Below are 8385 nucleotides of genomic sequence, written 5' to 3' on the forward strand. Positions count from 1 at the left end.
CTGTGTGGCCTAGTGGCTTTGTCTTGTTGGCCTTGTATCCGTGTGGCATTAGGCTCTGTGGCCCAGCGGGCCTCATCTCTGTGCAAGTCTCAAGGCCTTGTGGCATAATGTTGCCTTCAGTTTCATGTTAATGAATATGTGACCTTTCAACCTCAACATATTATAATTAAGATAATCAGTAAAGTCGACTGCCTGACTACACAAGAAAAAAAGTCCCCATTCCACAGCCTTTGCCTTCTTTTCTAGTCATTCATTTTCTACCTCTGTCTGATTCTGCCAGTGAAATGTTCTCTCCCTACCTGCTGCAGGCAGTAATTTCTTCCACAGGGCTGAATGGATGTTGCATTGTCAAAGGAGATAAGACCTAATCACACACACATATCCCTCTCTCTTTTCCCCTGTACTCTCTCTCTATCTCTCTCCCTCTCTCTTAGCATACATAGACCCTAGTGGAAGTGTAGCACACAGTAAATTTGAAATCCGGAAATCAACACCAATAGAGTTAATTTCAACACTTTAAAAGTGTATATTTGGGAACCACCCACAAAGTGTTACTTCAACACTTTCAAAAGTGTTGCCTCTCTCAACACCGACACAGTGTTACAATTCGAACACTAAGAGAGTGGAATTTTAACACCAATGCAGATAACAACAACACTGCCAGTGTTTACTTTTTCAACCTTATAGTAGTCAAATTACACCATCCTGGTGTTAATAGAACACATTTTTACAAATAAAAACACCAAAGAAGTTACCAGTTTTTCTTATTAGGGTTATGCATTACCTACTGTACTTAAATGATTTGTCAGTTTATTTTCTTCAGTTCTTTAAATCTGAAAAGAATAATTTCACTTTGAAAAACACATAACTCTTTATTACTCTTTCAAAACTTTATTTCAAAACAATCCAGAAAGTATGGGATCATAGTAGAATTCAGTTCATTGTAAAGTTGAAAATAAAGGCAAATGTAAACAGTTGTTTCAAGCAAACTATTTTTTTTATTACCGAACAAACACGTTTACATCATAGGTTAACTTTTAAAATAAACGATGAATGCACTGTAATCAGAATTATATATTGTGATCAAATGGTGTCCTGAACATATCAGTGAATGTGAGTCCTGTGTCAGTGAAGTTGATTCAGTACCTTTGACTTTGCAACAGTACAGCAGTGCTTGAGTCAAAAACATTCAGCAGATGAAGAACAGTAGCAGGATATGAGTGGATCAGTTGTGTGTCTCCAGTCACTAACAGTAAAGTTCAGTGCATAGTTGTTTCACAGAGCAGCAAAAGCTGTGTAGATCCAACTTTCTCGAAAAATCCTGTAGGACTGGGTACCTAGACAACACAAAACCAGATCAATTACAATTAATACCATTTGTGTTTCATAAATACAGCAGGTTTATGGTGAAAAAAGTTCAATCATCGACTCAAACAAGAAACCATTTTGGTTAGATTAAGACTTGCATTTATTGATTTCCAAGTAAATTGAAGATTTAATTCATCCAAAAAATTTAATTCTGTCATTAATTATTCACCCTTGTTGTTCCAAACCAGTAAGAGTTTTGCTCATCTTGGGAACACTTAAAGGGATAGTTCACCCAAAAATGAAAATTCTAGCACTAATTACTCAACCCTCGTGTTGTTCCAACTCGGTAAGACTTTCCTTCATCTTCGGGAGACAAATGAATGATATTGTTGATTAAATCTGAGAGCTGGATCACTCCTGCAAAGCCTTTTAAGGGATTGAAACTTGGCAGCCAATAAAAGTTATTAAAGACATTGTTAAAATAGTCAGAGTGACTACAGTGGCTCAGGTTTATCAAGTGACGAGAATACTTTTTGTGCGCAAAAAACAAACTAAAAATTAAAAATATTACAATCAACTATTCATTTTCTTCTGTGTGGGCCTGAGCAAGTTAACAGTGTAACAGTGCAGCGCTACTGTGTTGTACGTCACACACACACGACCAGCGTCAGCCAATAGTGAGCCTGTGTGTGACGTACAACACCGAGGCGCTGCGCTGTTACACTACGAGAAGCCCATCTCGAGGCCCACAGAGAAGGAAATGCATAGTTGAATAAAGTCGTAATTTCTGTTTGTTTTTTTGCGCACACAAAGCATTCTCGTTTGGATTGGATTTAGGATTGCGCTTCTGTAATCAACAATATCTTTAATGACTTTCTGGGCCAGCAAGTTTTGATCCCTTAGAAGCCTATGGAGGAGTGATCCAGCTCACAGATTTAATCAAAAATATCTTAATTTGTGTTCCGAAGATGAATGAGTCTTGCGAGGTTGGAACAACATGAGGGTGAGTAATTACTGACAGAATTGACATTTTTGGGTGAACAGTCCCTTTAATAAAGATATTTTTAATGAAATCTAAGAGAATTCTGTCCATTCATCTAAAGCCTATTCAACGACCACTTCAAAAACCACGGAAAGGTATAAAGGAAATCAAAAGTAATCCATGTGACTCTAGTGGTTTAACCTCAACCTTTTTGACAATTTTAACTCAACTTTATTTACAAAATATTAATCTTCAATGCACATACATGCACATCAACAACAAGCACGAGTTGTAACTTTGTCATGAACGCATGTTGGAAATAAATATTTAATAAATTAAGCTGTAAATCTGTTTTTGCTGTAAACACAGCACTTGCATAGTTTAATAAACATTTATGTTAAACCACTGGAGTTGCATGGAGTACTTTAATGATGTACTTTTGTCTGGGGCTTGAAAGTGGTAGTTGTGTAGATTGTCAATGGAGGGACAGGAAGCTCTCCGATTTCATTAAAAATATGTTTGTTTGTGTTGTGAACATGAAAAAGTTGTTTGGAAAGACATGAGGGTGAGTAATTAATAACAGAATTTCCATTTGTGGGTGAACTAACACTTTAAGAAAAAATAAAGACACGCACCTTAAGAAATCTCACTAAATTGTCAGCCGTCGGATTCCGGAAGGATCGGTGTTCCCGTCTTGTGGCTTTGTATGTTGGGGGCAGGTGATGGGCAGAGATTTTCCAATCAGTTGAGTCTAAAATTAAACAGCAAGAAAACATCTTGTCAAATCATGAAAACCATTGGTTCGAAATCTTATTTTAAGTATATATATATATATATATATATATATATATATATATATATATACTAGATTTACTTTTGTAAATGAATTTGACTGGACAAATTCAAAATGAGTGTTATAAAACAAAGAAAATCTAGCTATACCAAATAACAACCAAGCTATGATTATTTTTTGTTTGTGCCCATGATTCTCTCATATGTTTACTTATCTGTTCTCTTTCCATCACCAGGTTCTAGTCTGTACAGTCTTTAAACACCAAGCCTGGTACCCTTAGTCACTTCATAGAAATCATAGTGCATCATAGAAATGCTCCTAGCAAACACAAATTGTAAAAATCAATACATTTAAACATTAAAGCATCTCCAAATATCAACCAAAAGTTAATCTGATAAATACATTTTGCATCAATATTTAATTTGAAATAATTGCAATTTGCTTACCCATTCTAAAAAGATTGGTCCTCCAAATAAGGAAATAAAGTGCAAATTCCACGTGCATTGTTGGTCCGCAGTTTGTGGAGTTGTTCTTCTGTTTTATACGTTAACGTTAGGTCTGCTGGCAGACGAGAGTAAAAGATAGTTTTAGGATAAATCCTTTATGATATTTGCACATCACACATATCGTCATAAACAATATAATATTATAAAACACGTATAGTAAATGAGTTAAACACTTACTTAATCGGTGTTTTTATTGTTAAAAGCAAACTCCGTGTCTGCACTTTGCACTGCTTTTTGAAATGCGTCACGAGCAGGTCACGAGTCAAAGAAGATGCAGGACCTAGACTGTGAGAGGTTTAGGCGCGCACATCACATAAATATCGTTACAAAACAATATAATGCCATGAAATTCATGTGGTAAATTATGTTAAAAACACTTACTTTAGGTGTTTCCCTGTTAACGTTAGCTACAAGCCTCCTCCTCGTCAGCTCCGTGTTTCAAAGATGATGTCGTCTTTGAAAAGAATTTCGACCGTTTAATCGCGCAGAACATTTAAATATCGCTTTGAATCAATGTGTTATAAAATATATTGGCTATGTGAATTAGAAAACACTTACTTTCGTTGTTTCCCTGTTAAAAAGCAAACCCATCCTGGTCTGCTCCGCATCGCGCGTCATAGAAAATACCCCTTCTGAGAGCGGTTTGCTCGTCCACAGCACATACATATTGTTATAAAACAATATGGTGTTATAAAATGAATATATAAATGCGATTTAACGCATAATAAATGCGTGTTTCCTCCTCGCATGTCTTGCGACTCGAGTCAAAGAAAATGGCGCCTGTGAAGAAAGTTTCAACTCGTTTCGTCCCGCCCAGCGCGTAAATGTCCCGGATGTGACTAGTAACACTCTCGGTGTTCTCAAAGCATCTCTGGTGTATAACTCCACATATTTTCACCAGCCAGAGAGTGTGGTTTACACTAGCAGTGTTAATCCCTTGAAATTCAACACCAGAAAATTAACACTTTACTCTAAAAGTCCTTAACACCAGGATTTCAACACTGGAGATTTTACTGTGCACAATCGTCCAGAATTTAATTAGCCCAACTAATGTCATTTCAAACTCAATGCATTTCTAATCCTCCACAATTACCAAAGACATCAGCACACTCATTCTGCCTCACCACTGAGCCATATTATCTGGCCAACTGAGGAGCATGATTTCTGTGAAAAAGTGTAATTCCGATCGCACTATAGTCTGGAATTGAACGTCACCATTAAATTTTATGTCAGAATACACGAACTTCTCATTTGAAAAGCTCATCCGTGGTGTCTTCACAAATGATAGTTTTCAATTGTGCAATTTTACATTTTAATTATGCTTTCAATCTATGCGTAATCTTCTCCTGAGCTGCAAACATGAGAGATTAGCGAGTGATGATTTTATAGACTTCGCTTTGCTTGACTGTCCTTGGTGAGCTAATTGTCTCTAAATTTCAGTCCAAGAAACAGATCATAGTTGGCAAAGAGAAGATGATTGGGATACGCTGTCATGTGGCTCAAGAGGTGAAATCATTCAGGCACGCTGTCATGACTAAATAGTTTTTTGATTCATAAACATCTGTCCATTTGGCTAGTTGTGTTTTGAAAAAGGTGGCCTGTTTGCAGCTTTGTGGATGACGGCTGTTTTGGCTCTAGAGCGACCCTTTGGGATGTTGCCACTAATATTTGGCCATTCGGTGTCTTCTACAACAAAGATGTTGCACACCCTGGAATTTTGGCCATATTGGCTTTAAGGGCAGCCATTTGGGTTCGCTGCTCATGGGATGCAGCCATTTTGGCTCCAGGGTAGCCCTCTGGGTATATTCTCCTGAGAGCCAGGCATATTGGTTTCAGAGCCAGTCTTTTCAGGCAAGTTGCAGCGTTTGCCCTGTCACAGGAAGCAGCCTGTGGGAGTTTTTATATGGCAGGCTACAGATGACCAGTGTGGGTAGAAAGCCTTCTGGAAGCCTGGATAGGACTTTGTGTACATATGTCCAAGCAAACATTTCCCAGAGCATTTCGGACAGCACAAAAATCCACACAACATCAACAGTTTTCTCTTATCAATATTCAATCAAAATGTAATCTATTCTTTTCACAAGTGTTGCTAAAAACCAAATAATCCCCACATGGTAACGAACCAAAGATTTCCACAGCCCAAGGCTGTGAAAGAGCAACAGGTGTTCTGAAGTCATAAGGTTTGTGAAAACAGACGCGTGTTTCCACAGACTTGAGCAAGGAACAATGGCGTACTGTTATTGTGTGTTGTTTACCTATAATTTACATTTATTCATTTAGCTGACGCTTTTATCCAAAGCGACTTATGAGGTTGCATGCCTCTGGAGCAACTAGGGGTTAAGTGTCTTGCTCAGGGACACATTGGTGACTAGCAGGTGATTCGAACCCGGATCTCTCACACCAAAGGCATGTGTCTTATCCACTGCACCATCACCACCCCTATAATCAGTCTAAAGAAAATCCTGCCATCCTGGTGTTTTTGCAGGCAGTGCAGCACTTCTATCTTGCTGTTCACAGTAAGTGATTCTAGCAAATCTGCAGCTCACATAAACTGCCGCTTATTTCCCACTGAAAGGATGAAATTGCTAAAAACTAAGCTAATGCCTTAGAGAGACTAATAATGTATAAGTAACACTTTATTTTGATGGTCTGTTTTTAACATCTTATTGACTATAAGTAACTTTGCTCTCATTAGAGTATTAGTAGACTGTCTGCTTAATATCTGCCAGGTCTTCATTGTGATGCTATATTCAACAGACAGTCTACGGACAATCTTTATGTGACTTTGCAACTGCACGCCAATTTATTCTATCCCTAACCCTACCAGGCTACTGATACTCTACTCTCTAGTGAGAGTTAGTAGAGATGTTACTTAAAGTCAACTAAATGTGTTAAAGGGACCATCCAAAAAAAGTGAAACCTATTTATCTTATTTATTTAAAAATATACATACAATTCTCCGCCTTTAACATTGTGAGAGAATCACAAAATCCAGAATCTAACATCATTTGGAGGACATTTTAATTATTCTAACCTTATGTCCGTAAATTCAAGAAAGCAAGTGAAACCTAACTGGTTATTCTTAGGAAATGGCTCATTGATTTATAGGTGGGCAGATATACAGCATTTTGTTCTCTACCACAGATCTACAATGCAATACACCTGGACAATCACCTTGACTCAAACAGCCGCTGGTATGTTTTTGAATATAAATTATAATTGGCCTGAGGTTATACAACTTAATTTCAGATGATGATTGAAGCACACTAGAAATGTCTGACCTTCTTAGAGGACAAAGATAGTAATCAAATAACAGATATCTGAATAGCCAATAATATTCAAGAAGGGGTGTGGCTACATAAGGGACAGAATGGCGTCATTTAAAGCTGCTGAAATATACTAAGAAAATAAAAACAAGAAATGTAATGTAAAAATAAACAAATGCATACAGGGTACTTAAAGTGACTCAAGTTGCTCTGAATTATTTTCTTTTAATCTTTTTTTATTTTTTTCTAATATGAACACTGGGGTCCAAACCCATAGTATTAATCCATAGAGTGGGGGCGGAAGATGACAACATGGTTAACAACTTAGGGATGGAAACGGATATGAGTATGGGGAGTAAGACTACTGTAGTTCAAGATCTGCATTTAGTAAAGTCATTGAACTCCAAGCTTGTGTCTGTGGCTGGAGCAATGTGACAATGGTCAGGGGTTTGAGGGAAAGGGGATTCAAGGGGAAATGAAATGCTTGAGGGAGAAGGGACAAGGACCTCACATTGATCAGAATTAAGTCAGTCGAATGAAATCCAGCGACAGGAAGCAAACCACAGTTCTCAGGATATCAGCACCCCTGTCATAGAGGAGAGGAGGGTTTGCACAGTTAGTGATGAACATATTGATCCTTGTGAACTTGGACAGACTAACCATAAGAGAGAAAAGAACCTCAACCACTGTAGTTGCAGCCGTTGTGTATTGCTGACGTGCCAAGTACACTGCAGCCGTTAACGCCAGACAGAAGGAGACTGACATCACCATATGGAAAGAAATGTAAATAGACGGAGAAGCATAGGTTACTGTAAAGCTACGTCTTAGTTTGTGCTTATCATGGCGAAAGCTGAGTACAAATCAGAATGAAGTTTTAACATCTACTCTCATGTAATGGAAATCATCTTTCCACATAAAAAACACATACAGTACATGTGCTGGTGTACGTAAGAATGAGTGTTTCATTCTCATTTAACTCTACCACCATTTAGTCTCCAATGAGACCATTAAAGCCCTTGAAATGGAGCCTGGCTCAATTTTACACATAAACAACATTTCTTAACTAAAACCACAGTGAAAAAATTACCATTTGGAATTCAGTTCTTAATCATGTCAGTCTCCCTTCGGCCCAGGCTCATTATGGGCCCAGAACCGCTATTTGAATGCATTGCAGAGACTGTGCCCTGGCCACATCACAGATCACACGAGTTCCTTTAAAAGCATGCTAATGTACTCCACTTCCCATGTCCTCATTCACTTATTAATATACATATTTAAAAAGAGAACATTATGCAAATCAGGACCATCTCTAGATTAGATTTGAAGCCTTATGATTTAGTCTGAAATATAATTTTATACACATTAACCATCCACCTAAGGCAAAACACTGCCATTCTCCCCCAGTTTAACCTAATTACTTCACAAACATTAAAACCACATTTTGGGTATCTTGAGGGGAAAATGAACAATATTCTATGGGGATTTATGATGAAATCTTCTGGGGTTCACAGTATATTATCTTAACTATTA

At 37.7% G+C, this 8385-nt stretch overlaps 1 long non-coding RNA gene across 3 annotated transcripts; it reads right to left on the minus strand.

Annotated features, from left to right (window-relative positions):
• Positions 1-871: 871 nt before the first annotated feature.
• On the minus strand, positions 872-4605 carry LOC148977571 (uncharacterized). Of its 3 annotated transcripts, XR_016169708.1 has the most exons (7): positions 4148-4599; positions 3971-4043; positions 3767-3874; positions 3530-3644; positions 3294-3401; positions 2926-3041; positions 872-1337 (listed from the first exon to the last, which is right to left on the minus strand). It is a non-coding gene; the product is annotated as an uncharacterized LOC148977571 (long non-coding RNA). The 3 variants fall into 3 exon arrangements; XR_016169709.1 differs by having other exon boundaries at positions 2926-3401; positions 3530-3641; positions 4148-4605; XR_016169707.1 differs by having other exon boundaries at positions 2926-3401; positions 4148-4604.
• Between the last annotated feature and the right edge of the window lie 3780 nt (positions 4606-8385).

This window comes from Pimephales promelas, chromosome 9, assembly GCF_988280905.1.
Source record: "Pimephales promelas chromosome 9, fPimPro1.hap1.1, whole genome shotgun sequence".
Classification (NCBI taxonomy): Eukaryota; Metazoa; Chordata; class Actinopteri; order Cypriniformes; family Leuciscidae; genus Pimephales; species Pimephales promelas.